Source organism: Myotis lucifugus, unplaced genomic scaffold (genome assembly GCF_000147115.1).
Source record: "Myotis lucifugus unplaced genomic scaffold, Myoluc2.0 scaffold_98, whole genome shotgun sequence".
Classification (NCBI taxonomy): Eukaryota; Metazoa; Chordata; class Mammalia; order Chiroptera; family Vespertilionidae; genus Myotis; species Myotis lucifugus.
This window is the reverse complement of record NW_005871146.1, coordinates 2,486,904-2,510,766: the sequence shown is the minus strand read 5'-3', so window position 1 is coordinate 2,510,766 and position 23,863 is coordinate 2,486,904. Positions and strand designations below refer to the sequence as shown.

General features: G+C 42.2%; 1 protein-coding gene across 8 annotated transcripts in view; it reads left to right on the top strand.

Annotated features, from left to right (window-relative positions):
• The window catches only part of CACNA1C (calcium voltage-gated channel subunit alpha1 C), a 587,470-nt gene that overhangs the window by 18,141 nt on the left and 545,466 nt on the right, over positions 1 to 23,863 (top strand). The gene's annotated exons all lie outside the window — the stretch shown is intronic.

Below are 23,863 nucleotides of genomic sequence, written 5' to 3'. Positions count from 1 at the left end.
ACATAGTACAAAGAAACAGAATTTCTGGAGGATGAGGCCCAGAATCAGGGTTTAAAAAGATTCCCAGGTGATTCTAATGTGCAGCCAAGGTTGAGAACCACTGATTTAGATACTGATGGCTCAGGCCATCCAACAGCACCAGACCAATGACTGTACTCTTATTCTGGGGACTTCGTTCTTCCTTAAGCAGACTCACAGCTGCTTCTTGAGAGTTGCCACACTGGACTTAGAAACAAAAGAAATTTGAGTGCATGGCAGGTGGGTGTTGGTGGCACATAGTGTTGGATCCAGACCCGGTGGTAGCTGCTCCGGTGCCCTCTTTCTGTTTTTCCCCCCTAAATACTGTAGCACATATTCGGCATTTCTTTAGCAATGGTCTTTTGTGGTAAATTTCCTCAGTCTTTGTTTTGAATTGTTCTCGCCCCCTCCACACCCCACTTCAGTGATGGCTTAGTCAGATACATAATTCTGTTAGCAAATATCTTCCTTCAGTAATTTGAAGATATTCCATTATCTTCTGGACTCTATTGTTGCTGATGAGAAATCTTCTATAAATCCAAATCAATATTCTGAATTTTGAAAAGATATTCTTTTTGTCTTCATTATGCCATTTTACAAAGTCGTGTTAATACATAGATTTTTAAAAAATCTTGCTTGAGACTTGGTCGGATACTTCAATCTAAGGATTCATATTGTTCACCAGTTCTGGAAAATTCTTAGTCATTTAAAAATATTGCCTCTCCATCAGTCTTTCTATTTTATTCTTCTCAAACTCAGTTATTAAACTATGTACTGGTCTTTCTCATTTTACCCTTTTTCTTAAATGCTTTTTCTTATCCTGTATTTCATTATCTTTCTTTGCTACATTCTGGGTAATGTCTTCAGCTCTATCTTCCTACTCAGCATTTTTTCTTCATTTGTATCTAATCTGCTGTTTAAACTTTAAATGCTTTTATTTTCAATGACTATTTTATTTCTAAAAGTTATATTTCGTTCTTTTTAAAATTTGTTTTTTTAATAGTGTATTTTTTCCCTTTATGGTTTCTATTCCATATTTTAGATTTTTAATCATTTTAAGTATATATATGTGTATATTTATAATACTTATAGTCTATTTTAGATAGTTTTATCTGTTTCAGCTCTTGAGGAATAGTTATCCTGTTTCTTGTTTCTGCTGAGTTTCACTGATGGTTGATCACTTCCTTCTGTGACATAAAATTTTTCAGTGTGAGCCCATCTTCTTTATGAAAGTGTTGTCCGACTAGGTTCTAAGCATCCTGAATTTTAGAGGTGTTGCATTTGCCCCAAGTGGGCAATTTTAGTGGCTTCACTGGTCTATAAACAATTTTTAATATTAGCTTCTTGATTTGGAGTGTCCACAGTGTACCAGTGCTTTAATATTTCATGAGAAAAAATTTTCACACCCAGAATCTCAGAGACAAGTGGAACGTGTATATAGTATGGGCTGACTCATACAAACAGGGAACATTTTTATTTTTCTACCGTTGCAGCCTTCAGACCTGCTCTGTTGGATCTTCCTTTCCTTTTTCTTGTTCACATCATCTCAGGCCTATTTTAGCTTTCCACTCACATTCAGTTATTCGAAAAGTCTCATTTCAATAATTAGGACTCATTTTACAAATATTAGAAGTCCCTAGGCTACTTCAAGCCTTACCCATGGCTTTCAGATTTATCTGGGGGAAGAGGGTCATGACCTACTTTTTTCTTTCTTCTAGTTCTTCCACTCCTTCCCTCCTTCTGGTCTAGGATTAGGAAAGAGGAGAGAGGCTTAATGGAAACGGGGCTGAAGTCTTCCTCCTTGGTGCTGCTTTGCCTGACATTGGCTGGCCGTCATTCTCTACTATGGTAGCCATCCCAATACTGGCTCTGTCTTTGGGCATCTTTGTGGGCTCTTTTAAGGTCCCCTTGGGGTCCTTTATACCTCATAGTTCCATGATGTGGGTGATGTGGTCTCTGCAAGACTTCTTGTGAATTGCATAGCTTCTTTCTGCTGAGGCAGCCCTCTTGGGAGGAATACTTTCACAGTAGCTCGAATCCAGCGACCTTGCATATCACCAGCTCAGCCCAGTAGAGGCTGCTGTATTTAGTTAAAAGTTGGAGTTGCAGGCTGTCTTCCATTGTTACCCTTTTTCCTTGTCCTGTCAGCACAGCTGATCCAAATCTGGAGAATTTTCCAGGCAAGAAGCAGGCACCAACCTCAGTTTGTATGCATCCTCCAGATTCTAAACAGCACGGTCAGTGCTTTCCCAAGAATAGCGCTCTGCTCTGGTACTCCAGGGTGGGCATGGGGCGGGGGTAGGGGGGTTGGGTAATAGCGGGATGGGGGGGCGATGAGAGGCTGGTTTCTCTTTATTCCACTGCAGTGTCCAGAGATGCTCTCCTTGGTGCCCACTTCACTTGATTTGGGAGGGGGTTGGGGGAAGCACACGGTGCCTCAGCCCACCCCTTAATACCTCCAGGATGCCTGTGTTTCTAGTCCTCTTCTTAAATAGGCTGGGTGGGGTGCTGGAGGGAGGGATCAAGGACCAGTTTGGCTGCCTGTTATTCCTGGCATCCAGTGCCTCTGTTGTTTGAGGGATACTTCTCACTTATTGCTCTCAGGTTTGGGGCTTCAGCTGGAATTCTGAGATAAGGAAAGTCCCATTCAGCATCTTGTGATCCACATTTTCTTAGCTCTCCTTTGGGCATGTGGGTAGGGGTTTTAGACCCCTTTTTTACCGAGGATCAATAGTTCTAGGTTCTCAGGTTTATGCCAGGGTCTCAGTCAACCCTTTGGTTTTGTGGGTCCTCTAGCTCTGTCTCCTGTTTTGTTTAGGGGTTAGAACTCCACCCCTCACCTGTGGGCCTCTCAACCCCACATCTCCCAGAGCCATCCCAGCTGTTAATACCCCAGCTCATTACTCAGCTTTAAGTTCTCTCTTCCTTCCTGGGGCTCAGCTCATATTGTTCAGCGTTTCTTTGCATCATAAAAAGAACGAATTCCCCATTTTTTGGTGGTCTAAGCTTGGCCTGCCATGTTGCCAGAGCTGGACATTTGCATCTGTGCTGTATAGACCACTAGTAATACCAGTACTTCTATTTCCATCACAAGGATATTGTCAGGATACAGAAGGTCCTGGGTGTAAACATGCTTTGAAAGTATTGATACATTTACAAGGATGGGATTATTGTAAATATACCTTTATCTGGTTTGTTAAACCATTATCCTTTGAACTGGTCATTCAGTAAAACTATATTTATAAGGGGAAATGCTCACAAACCGACATGACATGATGATGTCCAATAGTTTACCCCCTTTAACTATCACCTCTAATTTATGACACCTAATGGTTTCCAGTCTATCTTTCTGGATTTACTCATTTAGAGTATTTTAAACTTTCAGAATATTAGTCCATTATCCTTTTTTATATCATTGGACTTAGAAATATATATTAGATATTAATTAAAACTATATTTGGTACATTAGGTGGCTGTTACATAAATTATGTATATTAGGTGTATACCAGGTACATCAGGGTCACTCATTCTCCTTCCTTCACTTAGGGAACCAAAGATAGGGAGACTATCAATCATCAATCAATCAGTCAATGTTAAGTGAATGCTTATTGTGAGTTTGGCAGTGTAATAGCTCCTTGGCAGAGGGCATAAACAAACAAAACCAATTTTTGGCAACTATGTATTAGGTAGTAGATACCAGACAGGCATACTCCTAGATCAGTGATGGCGAACCTTTAGAGCTTGGCATGTCAGCATTTTGAAAAACCCTAACTTAACTCTGGTGCCGTGTCACATATAGAAATATTTTTATATTTGCAACCATAGTAAAACAAAGAATTATATTTTTGATATTTATTTTATATATTTAAATGCCATTTAACAAAGAAAAATCAACCAATAAAATGAGTTTGCATGTCACCTCTGACACGCGTGTCATAGGTTCGCCATCATACTCCTAGATGCACTGATGAATGAAATAGCCCGGCATCTGCCCTCCTGGAGCTTACATTGGAGCCACTGGCTGAGCTATATTTGAATTTCTCAGCGGTGGTAACATGGTACATTGTTACAACCACACTTGAGAAATGAATGAATCCTCTAGGGTCTGGAAGTCTTGTTTAGTTTTTTATGGATCTGATACCCTGATCCCATCAAGGACCAAATTTTTATAAAAAGAAACCCTAGGCTAGGAGTTGAAGAGCTTTTGGAATAAGGGAGTCAATCAGTATGTGAAAGATGATGTTGTGGGTTTGAGTTGCTATTTCTGTGGCACTGAGGTTTATCTCTGATTGTCATCTCCCCTTTCTGTACCCTTCCCATTGCGGTGGAGCTTTCTCACATCATCCTCAGGGACCCAAGGCTTTTTGCTTTTACCTTTCCTTCCCTCTGGGAAGGCACACCCACAGATAAAAGGCTCAGATCCCTGACAGAGCTATGCAGCACAGCACAGTCCCTGCCCATCCTGGCAGTCATGGACATACCTTGTGTGGGCTCTATGTCCCTGGAGGCCAACTTCATTGAGTGAGTGGGAGGACAATGGTTTCTCCAGGAGGAGTAGGGTCACCTGGACCCTGCTCAAAGGGAGGCTAGAATCAACTATTTACATTTTTATATTAATTTATTTTATTTCCTCTCTGAAGTATTTGCATTTTCAGGCTTTTGTCTAATTGTGAAATGAAAGACTTGATCTTTTCCCCAGGAATTCCAGTCATCAGCAAATAAGTTTAGGGAGAATTAGTAAGACTAAAAACATTCTGTGGATGATTTTCCTAAGCTTGTGGTTTCAAATTAAATCAGGCAAAAGATACATCTGTTGATTGATGGTCATTGGCACCAATTCAGTGCCAACAGGAATCCCCAATTTGGGGTGTGGCGAAGAAGGAAACTTTATTAGTAGCACAATTGTGATACAGCACGACCATGAGAACAGCACAGCTATGAACAGCTCAATAGTGTTACAGCTCAATTATGAAGCAGCATGGCTGTGAAGAAGCACTGTTGTGAGATGGCCCTGCTCTAGCCCAACCAGGGAAGTGCAATATTCAATCTTTGGTAGAAAGGGAAAATGTGCTCCCTAAGCCAGAGGGGAGCTGACTTATATAGACAGAAGTCCCCACCCTTGGACCTCGATTGGTTGGTCCTTATGAAATGAGGAGTCCAAATCCTTGCAGTTTGGTTAGTCCAAAAGGCACTGCCCTGATTGGTCAGAATGGAGCCTCTCTGATTGGTTGATGAAGATGCTGATGGGAAATATAGCCAGGCAGCTCTGATTTGACAGGGAACACCTCAGTCCTGTTGGTTGAAATATAATTTCAGGAACTCCTTTGTTAGGCTCGCTCAGATGGTGAGAACACAGACCAGTGGGAGGCAGGTAGTTCAATGCAGGCTTCTCCCTGAAGTGTGGTTTGTATTAGAGCCCCATGTTTAGAGATGGTTGCTGGACTCTGTTTTTAAATTTGAGCCCAGTTAACCACCCGGAATCCTTCTTGATAGGTATCTTCTTTCTCAGGGTCCACACATCTAAGATGACAAATACAGTAAGTTTCAGGTCCTGTGCTGATTCAGGACTGATAATGGAGTGTTTCATGTTGAAAGGATTCTGAACTATTGCCTAAGCTCAGGGGAAAGAGTGCAGTGATTGATTAGTGATGTCTTCTCTTGACTAGGCTGGAGGTGAGGAATGTATAGCACACCTACTACTTTGACCATTTTTAAAAATTGATTTCAGAGAGGAAGGGAGGAGAGAGATAGAGACATCAATGATGAGAGAGAATCATTGATTGGCTGCCTCCTGCATGCCCACCACGGGGGTCAAGTCCACAAATCAGGCATGTGCCCTGACCGGGAATCAAACCATGACCTCCTGGTTCATAGGTTGACGCTCAACCACTGAGCCATGCTGGCTGGATGGCCATTTCTTGTAAAGATGGACAGATGCTTAGGTTGTCTTTTATTTCAGCCAGCTGATTCAATCAGTATGTAAACAAACAGCTAATTTAGTGGGGAAAAATCAGTTGATATGTGTATTTGGTATAATGTAGAAACAAAAAAGAAAAAACTTAACTCTTATAAATTCTTCTTTTCACTTTTTATTCAGCTAGATTGGTACATCATAGACATATATTTAAAGTTGAGTTAAATCCAAGAGCTTCTAAATTTCTTGTCTAATTTTCCTGAAGGAGTCACTAGATAGTACCTTATAGTTTCATCACACTGTCTTTCTAAATATTTTAAAATACATTTCAGTAAAACTTCAGAGGGAAGGTAGGGGAGAGTGGGGGTAAGAGGGAGAGATCAACCAAAGGACTTATATGCAAGCATATAGGCCTAACCAATGGACACAGACAACAGGGGGGTGAGGGCATGAGTGGGGAATGGGGGGTAACGTGGAGATAAGGACGCATATGTAATAACTTAATCAATAAAATTAAAAAAATTTAAAAAAGTCTTGCTATAGCCAGAATAAAAGCAATTTATAGTGACCAAAAAAACAAAAATACATTTCACTCTTATTACCTCATGTTATTCTCACTTGATCCCTGTGAGAAATTTGTTTTTAGTGCATGGATGGGGAAACTGATGCTCAAGATGATTTGACTTGCCAAAGCTTGTCATGAGCAGGTGAGGGATTGGCCCTGATCCCTGGCCTTCCTCCTTTTTACCATGAACTTTCTGTGATTCCTCGGGGATCTCCAGGAAATTTAATTATTGTTGATATCCTCTCTCAGGGGCAGGAGACTGTATTTTGGCAAATGACTCAAAATAGCATCTTTGCTCTGCTTAAGAGGTTGCCTTTTTAGCAGCAGGTTGATAAATTAGACCCCACCGCTTCGATAAAATACTTTGGGGTTTATAGGATGGAAAATTTTGTTTGGAAATGAAAATAGCCCATAGTCACTCATACCCTGAAGTTGTCAGATGATACTGTCTGAGTCACCCCTCACCATCTTCTGGCACTCCCTGGGGGGTGGGGCTCCCTGAGGTTCACCTACCGTGGTCTTGGCCATATTTGGCTTTCTAGAGCTTGTTGGCTTTGGAAGTGCCTTTCAACCTGCCAACACCCAAGTGGAGACCCAGATCCCCGTGCATTTAAATGGCCTGGCTGTGGAGAGAGCTCAAGTGGAGACATCCAAGGGATGTGGGGCTATTTAGTTAACATAAATCAGCTCTCTGAGCGTGAGTATCTAATGCATTCCTTTGGTTATAAACAGTTTAGTGTCTTGACAGCCAACATCTTCTCATCCTGGTCCTTCCTAGCACAGACCTCCATTTGGATTTGTTTCTACAATCAGACACTTTGATGATTGCAAGGCATGGTAAGGGGCCTTTCTGAAGAATAATAAGCTATTGTATAGCAGGCCCTTCCCCCTAGAGTGTTTCTGCTCAATGGGTGCAAGCAGACTATCTCTGCCCTCACTGATTGCTTTCAGTGTGTACTTTGCTAAGTATATTACATAACCATCTCATTTAATCCTCACCTCCAATTCAGGAGGTAGGAACTGCTATTAATCAGTTTATAGGAAAGAAAACTGAGCTTAGGTAATTTGTCTAAGACCACACAGCTAATAAATGGTAGAGCTGAAATTTGAACTTAGCCTGCTTTCTGAGCCCTTGCTTTTAAAAAGCCCTGCCATGATTATATCGTTTCCTTTCTAATTTGGATAGTTTGCTGTTGGATTTTTGAGATTTTTCTTGATAGTTTAAATAGCAGCCACCATGCTGGCAGAATAAGCCTGTGGAATCTGCTCAGCCCTCCTCTGGCAGGAGGAAAGTTTGGGTTAGGAATGTGTGTCATCATGGAGGTGGTGTCAGCATGATGGCCTGGTCCCAATCTCAGATTTAGACCAGCGAGAACCAGGGTCCCAGAGTCATGGTTTGCACTCTGCTTCAGGTTTCTCCTGGGAGTGGTTGTGCCAGGGCTTGTGCTTGGCAGGGAATTGTTTTGGTATAAACAGGGATTGGTATATTTAGAAATAATCTCTAGGGATTGTCATATGTGTTTATCTACATGCTCAAGAGATAAAAGCCAGGGAGGTGGATCAGTAAGAAAATACTTGGATTGACATCTAGTTGACACAATGGCTCTTTCCCAGGGATACAGGGCAGCCTGATGCATAGGGCCAATTTTAGAGTCTTCTTTATCTGTTTGGAATTGTCACTATCTGCACTGCAGTAAAACAAGACTAGCCTGGGTCTGCCTTTCTTGACTTGAAAAACATCATCACACGGGCTTGCCTTAGTTTTAGTTTTTTCCTAACACATGTCGTGGGACTCTGTTTTCTCTCCCCAACCCACCCGCAGATGTAACTTTCTGATTCACTGTTTCATTTAGGGCAGACATTTGTAGAGCAATGTCAAGAGGGGCTGTTTTCACTTTGGATATTACTCATATTTAATGTTCTTGCTTTGAATGTACTCCAAGAGGATACAGTAAATAAAGGAGTGTGCATACATCCATGCAGGAGCTCATGGGGGATAAACCACATTTCTTTTCCTCCTTTCTTCCCCTCCTCTCCCATCTCCTCCCCTCCTTTACTGTTCCCTCCCCACTCCCTCCTGCCTGCTTTCCTTCCTTCCACTATATATTTTTTTACATCAGGTTTCTTGATGCATATTTTACATATGGTGAGGTTCACCTTTTACATAGACAGTCCTGTAACACAATAGTCATGCTATAAATCATTTATAAAGATCCCTCATACCTCATTTATTCAGTACTCTCTCCATCCAAGGTCTTTGGCAATCACTGATCTGATTTTGCTTCTTTACATTTTGCCTTTCCCAGAATGAATAAATGATAAATTAAATCATGTAGTATATAACTGATGTGCGTGAGTGGCAGGCTAGATTTGGCACATGGGCAAAAATTTTCCAATCCCTTTTTTAAGGGATCAGCTAGAAATGTATTCTTCTGTTTTACATAGAGTTTACCCAGGAGAAATAAAAATATATGTCCACATAAGAAACTATATAAGAAAATATATAGTAGCCTGATTCCTAACAGCTTCAAACTGGAAATCATCAAAATGTTCTTCTATTGTGAGTGGGGAAACATTGTAGAGCATCCATAGAATGGAATATCACTCAATAACGAGGAAGGACTCATTTACTCGACAACATGGATATGCCTCTAAACCTTCCACTGTATACATATTATTGATTTCAGAGAGGAAGGGAGAGGGAGAGAGAGACAGAAACATCAATGATGAGAGAGTCATCAATTGGCTGTCTCCTGCATACCCTACATTGGGGATCAAGCCTGCAACCTGGGCATGTGCTCCAACTGGAAATCAAACCGTAACCTCCTGGTTCATAAGTGGACACAACCACGGAGCCACACTGACTGGGCAGACCTTCCACTATATTTTTAATTCAATAGGCAAAACATTTCTCTAAGAGGTAGGAAAGGGCAACAGAGATTATAGCTCTAGCACCATATATTTTGCAGTCATAAAGTTATTTGCCTCTGGCCTTTCTTCCAAGTTTGATTCACATTTATTCTAGAGTCAAATACACTGATATTGGGATCAAGGCTGATTTTTAGAAGATGATTCATTTAAAGTGAGCTCCTGCTTTATATAATAGGACTTCTTAAGTGGGATATCTGTTAGGAAGGCCCAGGAAACCTGTTCTTGGTACACGCAGCTGCTGTGTCTGAAGGACACAGGGTTGTGCGCTACAGTATGTAGTTTTCACTGAAAGGGAAATCAAAATATGGAGCCTGATTCCTAACAGCCTCCACTTTGAGGCTGTATATATCAGGCTACTATATATTTTCTTATATAGGTCCTTACATGGACATATATTTTTATTTCACTTGGGTAAATGCTATGTAAAATAGAAGAATACATTTATAGCTAATCCCCTAAAAGAGGGATTGGCAAACTTTTTCCCATGTGCCAGATCTAGCCAACCACCCATGGAATCGAGGAGAGGGACAGAAGTACTTGCTGGGGAAAGACAACCTATCCTGATCTGGAACAGACTCTGAACTAGGTTTAGGCTGTGTGAACTAGCTGAAGTTTAATGGTTTAGCACCAAGGCTGACAGGTGTTCAATAAAACACGAACATGCCCCACACTCAAAGGGTGAATGGACTTAGTTTTAGGATGTGTATCTTTTATGATCAATTGGGAAATTTAATTTAGGTACAACTAATAGCTGTGTGTGTGTGTGTGTGTGTGTGTGTGTGTGTTAGGTTGGTGAGAGTTTTGCACATTTTGTTTAAATGTGAACAAATTTAAATTTTGTTCAACCTTCTAGGCAAGTGTTTCATATTGGGGATATGTCATATATAAAAGTGATATTGGGGTTCAGGCTTTGCAATTAATTGTAGATACCTCTTTTATTTCACTTTTCTTCTGCCTTTTTCAAGAGAAAGAGGAGACATGTATGGGTAGTCTTAGGTACATAATGTTATATATTATCATTTTTTAATTTTTATTACTTTTTTAAGAGGAAGGAGTGTGGTTTTGACTGGAGGGGTTTAGTGGGTTCTAGAAATAAAAATAGCCATGATTCATTGACTCTCCAGTGTGGGCTAGTTCATATATCAGGAACTTCATGTGAATTGTGTAATTTAAGTCTCAAAACAGTCCTGTGTCATAGATAATGTGTACTTTTAACTGCACAACAGAGAGAATAGGTTCAAAATAGCTAAGTCCATGATGAATGAGAATTATGGCCTCATAAGATTTGGAGGAGCCCTGACTGGTTTGGCTCAGTGGATAGAGCGTCGGCCTGCGGACTGAAGGGTCCCAGGTTCGATTCCGGTCAAGGGCATGTACCTTGGTTGTGGGCACATCCCCAGTAGGGGGTGTGCAGGAGGCAGCTCATTGATGTTTCTCTCTCATCGATGTTTCTAACTCTCTATCCCTCTCCCTTCCTCTCTGTAAAAAAATCAATAAAATATATTTAAAAAAAAGATTTGGAGGAGCTGGAATGGAGCCCTTGCACAAAGCCCAGAACTTTAAAGAGTTTCCTGTACAAGAAAGGGAGAAGAGAAAAGCCCTGCTTATTGGTCTGGAAGACAGTAAGGAAGTGTGCTGTCTGTCCTGGGGCTTAAGAGAGAAAGACTCTATGTCTGTACCACTCACAGGTATGGCGTTTGACTTCATGCTATGCACCTTTCACAGGAACTTTAGGAGTTAAAAATGACATTTAAAACTATATTTTGGACATAAAAATGTGGCATATTCTGTTAAGGATTAAATTGTGCCCCCCTCCCCAATTTCTGTATTGAAGCCCTAAGTGATGGTATCTGGAGATGGGACTATTGGGGGATGATTGGGTTTAGATGAGATCATGATGGTGGAGCTCCCATGATGGAATTAGTGCCCTTGTAAGAAAAGACAGTGGAGCTATGTGAGGACTGCTACAAGCCAGGAAGAGAGCTCTCGCCAGAAACCAATCAGGGTGGCTCCTTGATCTTGGACTTCTAGCCTCCAGAATTGTGAGAAAATAAATTTCTTTTGTTTAAGTCACCGAGTCTATTGTATTTTGTTATGGCAGCCCAAGCCAACTAAGACATATACAATGGAATGTTATCCAGCCTTAAAAAGGTGGAAATCCTGCCATATATTACAACACGGATAAACCTTGAGGACGTTTTACTAAATGAAATAAGCCAGATACAAAGAGTCAAATACTGCATGGTTCCACTTATACGAGGTACCTAGAGTAGTCGAACCCATAGAAGCAAAAAGTAGAGTGGTGGTTGCCAGGGGCTGGGGGAGGAGGTGGGGGTTGTTCACTCGGTTAGAGTTTCAGTCATGCAAGATGAAAAGTCCTAGAGGTCTGCTGCATAGCAGTGTGCATATAGTTGGCACTACTGTACCGTACACTTAAAATGGTTAGGATGGTAACTATTATGTAGGCATTTTTACCACAATAAAAAAACCTAATGGAGAATAATTAATGCACATATGCTCCTCAAAAATAAACACAAACAATGCTAAAGCAGAGTTCTACAGTTCAGGGCCCTCAACACTTTCATAAAACAAGCAATCCCGGCTGAAGAGGAACTAACAGCAAAAATTATAAACCTCATAACAAAATAAACTTCCATGAGGAAGAGCCAATAGATATAGCAGGCGTGACGATTAGTGCCCTAAGAACTATAGTAACAGGACAATTTGAGGAGACTATAAAATAATTTGTTTAAAAAGTTAAAAGAGATAAAAAAGAAATAGAAAGCACAATAAAAGAATAGTACTCTCTGAAAAAGGAAATTTGAAAAAAAGGTCCTAATAATTCTAGAAGTGAAAAACACAGCCATTGAAATAAATAACTTAATGAGTGGGTGAAACATTAGGTAAGAAATAGTAGAAGATAAAATCTGTGATTTGAAGTTAAGACCTGATGAAATTGCCCAGAATTTAGTACTGAGAGGTAAAATATTGAATCTATGAAAGAGCAATTGAGAGAATTGAAGGACAGAATGAAAAGTTACAATATATGTCTAAATGGAGTTCTAGGAAATAGTAGAGAGAAGGGTGAAAAAGCATTATTTTAGAAGATAATGCCAAGAATATTCGAAAATTTAAGAAAGATATTGATTTTTAGATTGTGGCAGCACACTGAGTATTGAGTAGGGTAATTAAAAATATAGCTACAGCAAGACACTCAATGTAGAAAACTGCTAAATTGTTAAAGAAAATGAGAAAACCTTAAAAGCAAGCAGGGAGAAAAGACATCATCTGTCTACAAACAGCAGACTTCATCAACCACAATAGACAGTGGACAATGAAATATCTTCAAAGTGCTCAGTGAATATCAAACTAGAATTCTATACAAAGCTAGATTGCCATGCAAGAGTTAGGATGAAAAGACATTTTTTCATATCAACAAAGACTGAGAGCACTTACCTTTAAAGCACTCTTTCAGCAAGCAACACATTTAATAAAGATGTTTCCTTCTCTCCCCTTCCTTCCTTCCTTCCTTCCTTCCTTCCTTCCTTCCTTCCTTCCTTCCTTCCTCTTCCTTTCTTTCTAGAAGACTAAGATTTAAGATTTAGGATGATTTGAAAATAAGGAGGCTTTAAATATTGAACAACAATAAGTTTGAAGATTAGTGATAGGTGGGGGTGGGTGAAAATATCAGGATTAAATGCATTCTAAGGTCCTGATATTTTTCAGAGAAATAAGAAAGTATTATTTAAATTATTTCCTAATTTAAAACAAAAGAGAGAAATATCCAGATGTTGATCCTTGGACATCCATCATTACCACTAGAATAACAACCAACATATACTAAATTCTTATTTGTGCCAAGGTATTTCATTTATGTTATTTCATTTAATCGCACCGCAACCACATTAAAATGGTCATGTTCCCATTTTGAGAGGTAAGAAAGCAGGGGACATATTAACCTTTGTATTCCTATTACATTAATATACGACAGTAGTATGTGTTCAGGAAATGTGGGTGAGCCAAACCGAGCTGAGGTTAAAATGCAGTCAACACTTTGCCCATGTCACAATATTAGAAAAGTGATAAAACCACTGCTCTCACTCCAACCTGTCTAACCTTACAGTCCCTGCTTCTCTGTGGTGCTCTGCCCTCATTATTTACTTCTCTGGGTACGTGACTTCCGGTAAACTGATGCCTCACTTTCCCCCTCTCATGCATTCTTTGGTCTCCTGTGTGACATGTCCATTCAGACTTGATGTCCTGGCTTTGTTTTCACCCTCTGTCACACAGATGAACAATCTCTTGATCTTTGTTTTGTTTTCACAAGCCTGTCTCTCCCAGTTTCTGTGTGGTACACAGACAACATCGCTAGCACTGTGTTGCTAGGAAATGCAATAATTATCATAGCATTTATAGCATGTGCCCTCTCTCTTCCCCCCTGCACACACCTGCCTTTACCATCTGTTCAGGATGCCCACTACTGCTGCTGCTGCTTCAGTACCTTGACCATATGCCTCACTGTGGATCCCAAACCTTGGATTTCTTTAATCAATGAATTACCAGTGAGAAAACCAGCACCTGGGGTTGCTAAGCTACCCTGGACCCTGTTCTAGTCACACACTAGAGAATCTATTATCTATCATCTATCTATCTAATCTCAAAATAACTGGTTAAATCTGTGAGATAACTTTGTTGTTGTTTGCCTCTTGGTGTGTTGAATCATGGATTGTACTGTTTGGTTTCCTGAATTGCTTTCAGGCTAAAACAGTCAGGTAGTCCCACATCATAGAATGGGGATGCACATAGAATGAAAGGGGAACACGGAATGTATTTAGCTTCCCATTGCTGGCTTCTCACACTGTGTCATCATCCTTTAGACTTAGAGGGTCTTTTTTTCTGCATTACTTCCTTTTTTTGGGTGCATTTGGATAGACTAACATCAAATCCATCTCAGAGGGGTTTACACTGCCAGAGTTAGCAGGCCTGGTGGACAGATGGTATCTTGAAGGCAAACAAAGGCTCTTGGTTTGCTGCTGATGGAGGTTGTGGGTTCCTCTGATTTCTCTGCTATTCCCCCAAAAGGCCCTAACTGTAGGTCCCATCTGTACCAGTTGTTGAGGCCCGTGTGCTGTGGTTTTGTGGTTAAGGCAAAGCATTCCAGTTTCCCCACGGTGGCCAGAGGATCAGGTTATACCTTTCTTAGGGAGACATCTTGAGGCAGATGGGAATAGCATCTACCTTGCAGTTGGCGTTGCTGAATTCCTGACTCCACCATGTCAGATGTGGCCTTGGGAAAGCCTTTGATTCTCAGTTTCTTTAGCCATAAATTCAAGGTTGTAAAAGAGTTGAGTGAAATGATAACATGAGAAAATGCTTTGTGAACCTTAAAATACAGTACAGATATAAGGCATTATTACCCTTAGTGCTTGGAGAATGGATTGTAGGAGTTAATGGCCCTTGCTGTATCATATTTCAATGCCAAGAATGATGAGAGTTGTCAATAAATATTGATTAATGATGAGGTAGAGAAGCTGTTGGACTCAGTGTGGAAGCCAGGGCTTTATATATTAAATACATGCATCCATTCAGTCATTCATTGAGCAAATATTTATTGAGTGCCTACTAAATGCTGTGCACTGGGAATACAAGTGAACAAGACAATTGAATCATGATTAATGTTTTCTCATGAAATTAGAAATCTATGGTACGTTTTTATCTAGAAAGTTAAGTTTATTTAATACAGGGTAGGGCAAAAATAGCTTTACAGTTGTTCATATGGAAAATAATACAATAACTAATAATAATACAAGAATACTCACAACTATAAACTTACTTTTGCCCAATCCTTTATAAAGAATTGTTCTTTGCCCTAACTGGTTTGGCTCAGTGGATAGAGCATTGGCCTGCGGACTGAAGGTCCCAGGTTCAATTCCGGTCAAGGGCATGTACCTTGGTTGCGGGCACATCCCCAGTAGCGGGTATGCAGGGGGCAGCTGATTGGTATTTCTCTCTCATCAATGTTTCTAATTCTTTACCCCTCTCCCTTCCTCTCTGTAAAATATCAATAAAATGTATATTAAAAAATAAATAAAATAAAAGGTTAAAAGCCTTTTTAAAAAAAGAATTGTCCTTTATGCTGATAAGATGTCTGCCATGCTCTTTAGTGCTAAATGTCATATTTTGTGATATGGTAATGATAGTAGATGGTAGTTGATTTTTGAAAATAATTTCACATAGTAAATTAAAAACAGGTGTACTGGTCCTTGAAATCCAAAAGCTTAGGAACCATTGCAGCCCAACCTCCCACCCAATGAAGAACTCTCTTTAGCATTCCCACCAGGTAGGCATCACATTTCTACTTTAATAATTCTAGGGAAGGGGGCCTCACTAACTTCACAGAACAGCCATTCCATTCCAGTTTTGAATAGCCTTTATCTTCTGAAATAAGATAAAGTTGAAGTCTGACATTCTATAACTTCTGCCCATTAATCTTACTCCTTCTATCTGGAGCCAACAAAATGCATTTTTACTCCATATGATTTAGCCATCCAGATTTTTGAAGCAAGCCATTTTTAAACATGTTTTGTAGGGTTTAATCCCCACTTTTTAAAAATCCCTGCCTGAGGATATGTTATTTTTAAAATTGATTTTAGAGAGAGAGAAGGAGGGAGGGGAGGAGAGAGAGAAAAAGAGAGAGAGGAGAGGAGAGAGAGAGAAACATTGATGTGGGAGAGAAACATCAATTGGTTGCCTCCCATACGCACCGATTGGGATCAAATCTGCACCTAGGTATGTGCCCTGACTGGGAATTGAAGCCACAACCTTTTTCGTGTACGGGTCGATGCTCCAACCAACTGAGCCACCTGGCCAGGGCCCCACATTCTTTAACCAGTTCTCCTATGTCTTCATTCTTCATTCTTCACCCTCTTTAGTCACCTGCCACTTTTCCAGTGTCCGTCTTGGAGCCTGCTGCTTAGAGGGACACAAGCTTTATCTGCAGACTAACCTATGCTGAATGCTCAGCCTGCTGCTTCCCTTAGTCTGGGCTCTGAATGCAGATTAAGGGAGTAAATATTGCATTTGCCTTTTTGGCAGCTGTGCTGTACTGTTGACTCATATTGAGTTGCAGTCTACTAAATCCTCTGGGGTCTTTGTCATATAAATTGCTGATAAGCCAGGGTTCCTCCTACATTATGTTTAGGCAGTGATATTTTTTCATCTAAGTGCAATACTTTAGATTCATGGCTATTATATTTTATCTTGTCAGTTTGGACCAGAGTTTCAGCATATTGAGGTCATTAGAATCCTGATGCAATCTTCCAACTTATTAACAATTCCTCCTAGATTTGTGTCAGCAGCATATTTGACAAATTTGTCTTCATCCAGATTTTTGATTCAGTGTTAAAAAAACTGGAGCCAAAGACAGAACCCTGGTTCACAACAGTAGAGACCTTTCAAGTTTAGATATATCTGTGAACCAAAAATCAATGCATCTCTACGTGCATCAATCATCAATGCATCCATCTATCAGCAGCTACAGGTCCACCTAAGTGTATTTATTATCCACCCTGGTGATGTGAATTCTGTTTGTGACTCTTCTACTTATTTTTCTGTTTTTAAGACATATATTTTTATTATTAAAAATTAACTAACATGGTAGTGACATCACTGATTTCATAGAGGAAGGGAGAGTGATAGAAACATCAATGATGAGAGGGAATCATTGATTAGCTGCCTCCTGCATGCCCCCTACTGGGGAGGATCAAACCCGCAACCCGGGCTTGTGCCCTTGGCCGGAATCAAACCTGGAACCCACAGGCCAATGCTATATCCACTGAGCAAACCAACTAGGGCTCCACTTATCTTTCTTTATAGGCAATGTCAACCATGCCCATTATTGAACCTGCCATTGGTATGATTATAACTTTCAAATTTACTTTTTCAGTCCACATATTTGTCTCAAGTTCACATTTTTATTTTTCTGCTGGATATCTTTAGAATATTTCAAGTGTCTCAAAATTAATTTATTGTTTTCTGCCCCCTAAAACCTTTTTGTCTTTCTGTGATCACTATTTCAGTGATGGCACTACCATGTTCATTAATTCAGATGCCTGGGAACCATTCTCAGTGTCTTTGTTTTCTTCCCATTCCATAGCTAATTTTGTTAGTTGGCCTTAGAAATTTTCCTTCCTTAATATTTCATAATCCACCCCTCACACTGTAATCTGCTTATCCTATATAATAAAGAGGTAATATGCAAATTATCCCTCACTCCCTCACAAGATGGCTGCCTATGACTAGGCCAGCAGGGGGGTTAGTGAGGGACGACCAAATAACTGAACAGCAGACCAGCAGGGGGGCTGTGAGGGATGACCAGGCCAGCAGGGGCGGGGGGCAGTTGGGGGCACCAGGCCAGCGGGGGGGGGGGCAGTTGGGGCCAACCAGGCCGGTAAGGGGGAACAGTTAAGGGTGACCCGGTCAGCAGGGGAGGGCAGTTTGGGGGGACCCGGCCTGCAGGGGAGGGAAGTTGGGGGGGACCAGGCCTGCAGGGGAGGGCAGTTGGGGGCAATCAGGCTGGCAGGGGAGCAGTTAGGCATCGATCAGGCTGCCAGGGGAGTGGTTAGGGGGTGATCAGGCTGGCAGGCAGAAGCGATTAGGAGCAATCAGGCAGGCAGGCAGGGCCACAGGGATCGGGCCTAAACTGGCAGTCGGACATCCCCTGAGGGGTCCCAGATTGGAGAGGGTGGAGGCTGGGTGAGGGACACCCTCTCCCCCTCCCCCCACCAGTGCATGAATTTCATGCACTAGGCCTCTAGTTTAAAAAATAAAAGAGGTACTTTGGTATTGATTAGGTTTTTTTCTCCACAGGTGTTCCAAATCATCTGATTTCTCATCCATTCTAGGAGTGTTAAACTCCCTTTTTACTGCTTAATACATGTTTGTTTCTTGGACCCTGTATTAGTAAGGGAAGGTTGTCAACCATAACAAGCAGCCCCAAATCTCACTGGTTTGACACAAAGTTTACTTTTCAGTTGTCGCAATGCAGGTATTCCTCATCAAGTGGCCTTCCACAGGAGGCTCAGGTTGCTTTCATTCTGCGGCTGAGCACTCTTAGATTTTCAGAGTCCTCTCCATTCGGCTGATGCCTGGAGAAAGAGAGAGGATTGCAGATGGGAGAGCAGAAACACTGTGTGGGAGGTTCTCCCAGGCCAGAACTGGATGTAGCACCAGTCACTTCTGTTCACATTTCATTGACCAGAGCTTAGTCATAAGACCATGTCCAACTGCCAGGGTGGCTGGAAAATGTGGGCTGGCTGTGACCCCAGGAGGAGAAAGGGAACAGATAATTGTGAGCATTAGCAGTTTCTGCCTTTGCACTCAGTCTTCGGTTCTGACCTTGTGTGTCCCAGGCTGGATTCCAAAGGCCTTCTCATCCAGGGCTTTTTCTGTGCTCCAAGCCCTTTGATCTTCTATCTCCCAACCTGAGTTTTTGCTCCTTGCTCAAATCCTCTTGTCACTTGTTACCTAACTCCACTTCACTTGCTTCTGGCTGGATTTGACTCATCTCTCCAGTTTTCCTAGCAATCCTTGCCTTGCTCATGTGTCTGGGACTGGACCATCTCATCCTTGGTACCTGCCTGCCATCGAATGTGTGCTCCTTGGATGAGAGCCCATCTTAGTCCAAGTACCAACATGACAGAGGAGAATCCTTTCAACATGTCCAGTGCTTTGAAGTCCTTCCTATGAGTAGTACTGGGTTTGGATTGGAACTCTACTTCTAGTTAGAGAATGTAAAGAGTTGCAGTAAGAGCCATAAAATATAAGGCACTGGGAAATATAGCTTTGGAAAGCCAAAAAAAAAAAAAAATCAGTGCTGTGCATCTTGAAGGGGACAAGTCTGAAGGGAAGAGTCAGTCTATATATATACTAGAGGCCTGGTGCACAAAGTTCGTGCATGGGGTTGTGGGGGGGGGGTGGTCCCTCAGCCCAGCCTGTACCCTTTTGCAATTTGGTACCTCTCGGGGGATGTCCCACTGCCGGTTTACTGTGGGATCAGGCCTAAACTGGCAGTCGGACATCCCTCTCGCAATCCGGGACCACTGGCTCCTAACTGCTCACCTGCCTGACTGCCCCTAATCACTCTGCAGCCTGTCTCATCGCCCCTAACTACTTGCCTGCCTGCCTGATCACCCCTAACAACTCTTCCTGCCTGCCTGATTGCCCCTAACCCCTCTGCCGGCCTGTCTCATCGCCCCTAACTACTTGCCTGCCTGCCTGATCACCCCTAACCATTCTGCTTACCTGCCTAATCGTCCCTAACTGCTCACCTGCCTGCCTGATCGCCCCTAACTGCCTCTGCCTCAACCCCCACTGCAGCGGCTTTGTCTGGAAGGACGTCCAGAATGATGTCCAGAGGGTCATTTGGCTGTCCAGTCTAATTAGCATGTTACGCTTTTATTATTATAGATATATAGAAAGTTGGTTTAAAAATGGTTTTAAAAGTGATGGTGCTAGAGTAGATATTCTTTCATTACACTAAAAAAAGAAGAAAGTATTTCACATTTTAGTGTGGGATTTTTAGGTAATGAAGAAAGAATTCATGAATCCAGAATTTTTGGATCTGGGGGTGGGTTCCTTAGAGAAGTTAAGTCATGTGCTTTCCGGGAAAATATTGTGAGTGGGTGAGCCCATTCCAGGTGCCTTAGAAGTGACCTGCTGGGTGGCAGGAGGTGGATGAGCAAGCTCAAAATCTTTTTCCATTCTGTGTTTCTAAAAAAGAGAATAAAAAAGAGGCTGGATGATCTGCTTTTGGCTCATACATTGGGGCCCCAGTTGGCTCATACACTCAGATACTTTTATTGTTTTTGTTTTTTTTATTGTGGTAAAAACACATAACAAAATTTGCCATCTTCACCACCTTTAAGTGAAGAGTTCAGTAGTGTTAAGTATATTCACATTGCTGTGAAACAGATCTTCAGCACTTCTTTATCTTGAAAAATGGAAACTGTGCCTATTAAACAACAACTCACCTTTCTCCCCTTTCTCCATCCCCGGTAACCACTTTTCTATTTTATTCTGCTTTTTGTACCTCATATAAAATGCTGGGTGTATTAGTTTCTTATTGCTGCTATAGAAAATTACCAGAAATTTGGAGGCTTAAAAATATATATAGTTCTAGAGATCAGAGGTCTAAAGTGGGTCCACAGGGCTGTATTCCTTCTGGAGGCTGTATGGGAAGAATACGTTTGCCTTCTCTAGATTTTAGAGGCTGCCTACATTCCTTGGCTCATGGCCACTTCCTCTCTCTGCAGAGCCAGCCATGTGGCATTTTCTCTTCCTCTCCTGCTTCTCTCTTACTAGAGGCCCGGTGCATGAATTTGTGCATGGGTGGGGTCCCTAGCCCTGGCTGGTGATCAGGGCCAATCAGGCCATCTTGCCCAGTCCCGATTGGGGCTAGGCCGATCGGGGTCAGGCTGATTGGGGCCTGCTGGCTGGAGGGAGGGATGGAGGAGGGACCACGGGAGGTTGGCTGTTGGAGCACACTGAGCACCAGGGTGCAGCTCCAACATTGAGTGTCTGCCCCCTGGTGGTCAGTGTGCATCATAGCGACTGTTCGACCGGTCGTTCTGGTCCAGCCGTGGGCAAACTATGGCCCGAGGGCTGGATCCGGCCCGTTTGAAATGAATAAAACTAAAAAAAAAAAAAAAAGACAGTACCTTTTTATGTAATGATGTTTACTTTGAATTTATATTAGTTCACACAGACACTCCATCCATGCTTTTGTTCCGGCCCTCCGGTCCAGTTTAAGAACCCATTGTGGCCCTCTAGTCAAAAAGTTTGCCCACCCCTGTTCTGGTCGTTCTGGTCATTTGGTTGTAACAGTCACTTAGGCTTTTATATAGATAAGGACCCTTGTTCACCATTTCCAGGGATTAGGACACGGACATCTTGGGGGTGGTGGTGGCATTATTCAGCCTACAAAACAGGGCCTCTGCTAGATAAAAGCAGTGGTTAGAACAGTTTTTGTAGCTCAGTTACTTTTTCTGTGTTTTCCAGCTTCAGACTTTAACCTGGGCTAGTAGAAACACATATAGGAACCTGGAGGCTTGGGCTCAAGTTTTGGCTTGACCTGGACTTGGCTGTAGAAACTAGGGCAAGCAGCTTGCTTTCTCTGAGCCTGAGTGTCCTCACTTATGGAAGGAGATGCTTGGGTTTCTAGGGCCCGTCCAGCTCTGCCATGGCTGAGTCTGTTCCCCTTCCTAACCCAGCTCTCATTTGTCCTTTCATTTTCTCATGCTGCTTTCTTCCATCAGCTCATGGAGAGACCAATGCTGTCCTGAAGGGGGGCAAGAGGACAGGTATGTGAGGCTTTGTGAAAATGGCTCCTGTGTGCCAGTTAATTAAAGGGAGCCAGAGATAGCAGAAATGAAGGGCACAGGGCATAGCTTTATTTCCTGCCCCTTTTCTGCAGCCCCCACATAAAGTATCCTTGAAACAAATGAAAATGCTAAATGCCATGTAAGCCTAATTGGGTCATACATAACAGGCACAGTAATTTCATATGAAACTTCAATTATCCTTCTTTTCTAATTCAAGCCTGATAAGGTCAAATATTTGTAAACTGCCAGCCAGATGGAATCTGTATCTCCCAATAGCCCGGATGTTGTGTAACCCCATCTGTGTGGTGACTGGTCTGGGCTGTTGTCTTCAAGGAAGTGAGAGAGTCTTGCCAACTCTGGACATGGCCTTGAGGGGCAAGATGTCATTCGGTGTTGTTTGTTCTCTTTGAGACAGGTGGTCCGGCTGTGTTCTGGAGCAGGCTGGGACTAGTGGCTGGAGGACAAGCGCCATCTCTGGTGGCCGGCAGGGGCTCTAACGCCTTGTGTCTCACCTCACTCTTTATAATTGCCAACTTAAGAGAAAGTGTTGGCTTCAAAACTAGGGAGCATTAATTGGTATTAATGAATCCTATTTTCTTTACAATATTATACCCATTTTACTGTTAAGCAAGCTGATGATCAAACTTGACTAGCAAAGATCACACAGCTAAAAAGTGGGAGTTGAGAGTCAAAGTAAGATTTGTCAAATTCCGAAACTCATCTTCTTTTTACCATGGCACTTTGTATCTCCTGGGCTCTTTCCTTCACCTAAAACTGTTGCCCTTGGACGTGGAGTGTGGGAGCCATGGCTGATGGGGCGGGCGGAGTCTCAGTTACTGAGCACTGAGCCGCAGTCTGAAGAGTGTGACAGCTCAAAAACACGTGCTCTGGCAGAGGCAAGACTGGAGCTAATCTCTGGGCCAGTTTCACATTGGCTGCTCTGGTTTCAGGTCCAAATTTAGTTACAGACTCTGAAAGAGCAAGGTCCCTGGATGGGCCAGTGTTGCTGGAGTGCGTGTATGCAAGTTTGTGTGGGTGAATGTGCAGCTGTGGCCTCTCCTTCCTGAGGAGGCTGATGGTTTGTTGAGGCAGGGAGAGTATCTTACACGCCTGTGTTCCCCACAGCTCCTGCACCAGTGGGCCACATGAGACACACACCCAGATATTCTTGACCACGCACCAGTGCTTGGCACTGTGGGGGCTGCAGAGTGCACTGAGACAGAGGCTCTGCTCTAGGGTTATGTCTGAGCAGGGAAGAGGCACTAGAACACTTACGTAGATAGAAGGAAAGCAGTGATAAAGGCCATGAGCAGCACAGAGGAGGGTGATGGTGTTCTGTCACACACTGGGGACACACATGTATTTGTATGTATGTGCATGTGTGAGTGTGTGCTTGAGAGTGTGCTTGAGAGTGACTCCATGGTCATGTGAGGGATTTGCTTTCCCAGACATCTTATCCTGGGCAGGCAGCAGCTGTTCTTCCTTCCCCGATCACTGATCCCTTTACATCAGCGGTTCTCAACCTGTGGGTCGTGACCCCTTTGGGGGTCGAACGACCCTTTCACAGGGGTCGCCTACGACCATCGGAAAACACATATATAATTACATATTGTTTTTGTGATTAATCACTATGCTTTAATTATGTTCAATTTGTAACAATGAAAATACATCCTGCATATCAGATATTTACATTACGATTCATAACAGTAGCAAAATTACAGTTATGAAGTAGCAACGAAAATAATTTTATGGTTGGGGGTCACCACAACATGAGGAACTGTATTAAAGGGTCGAGGCATTAGGAAGGTTGAGAACCACTGCTTTACATGATTATATTATCACTGATGATCTGAACTGAAAATGGCCTTTGTCATTCTGAATGAGAGCCTTAAGCCTGTAGTTTGTTTAAAAAAAAAAAAGACTGCCGCCTGGCCGGTGTGTCTCAATGGTTGCGTGTAGTCCCATGCACCAGGAGGTTGCTGGTTTGATTCCTGGATCAGGACACATGCCCGGATTGCATGCTTGATCCTCGGTAGGTGATGTGCAGGAGACAGC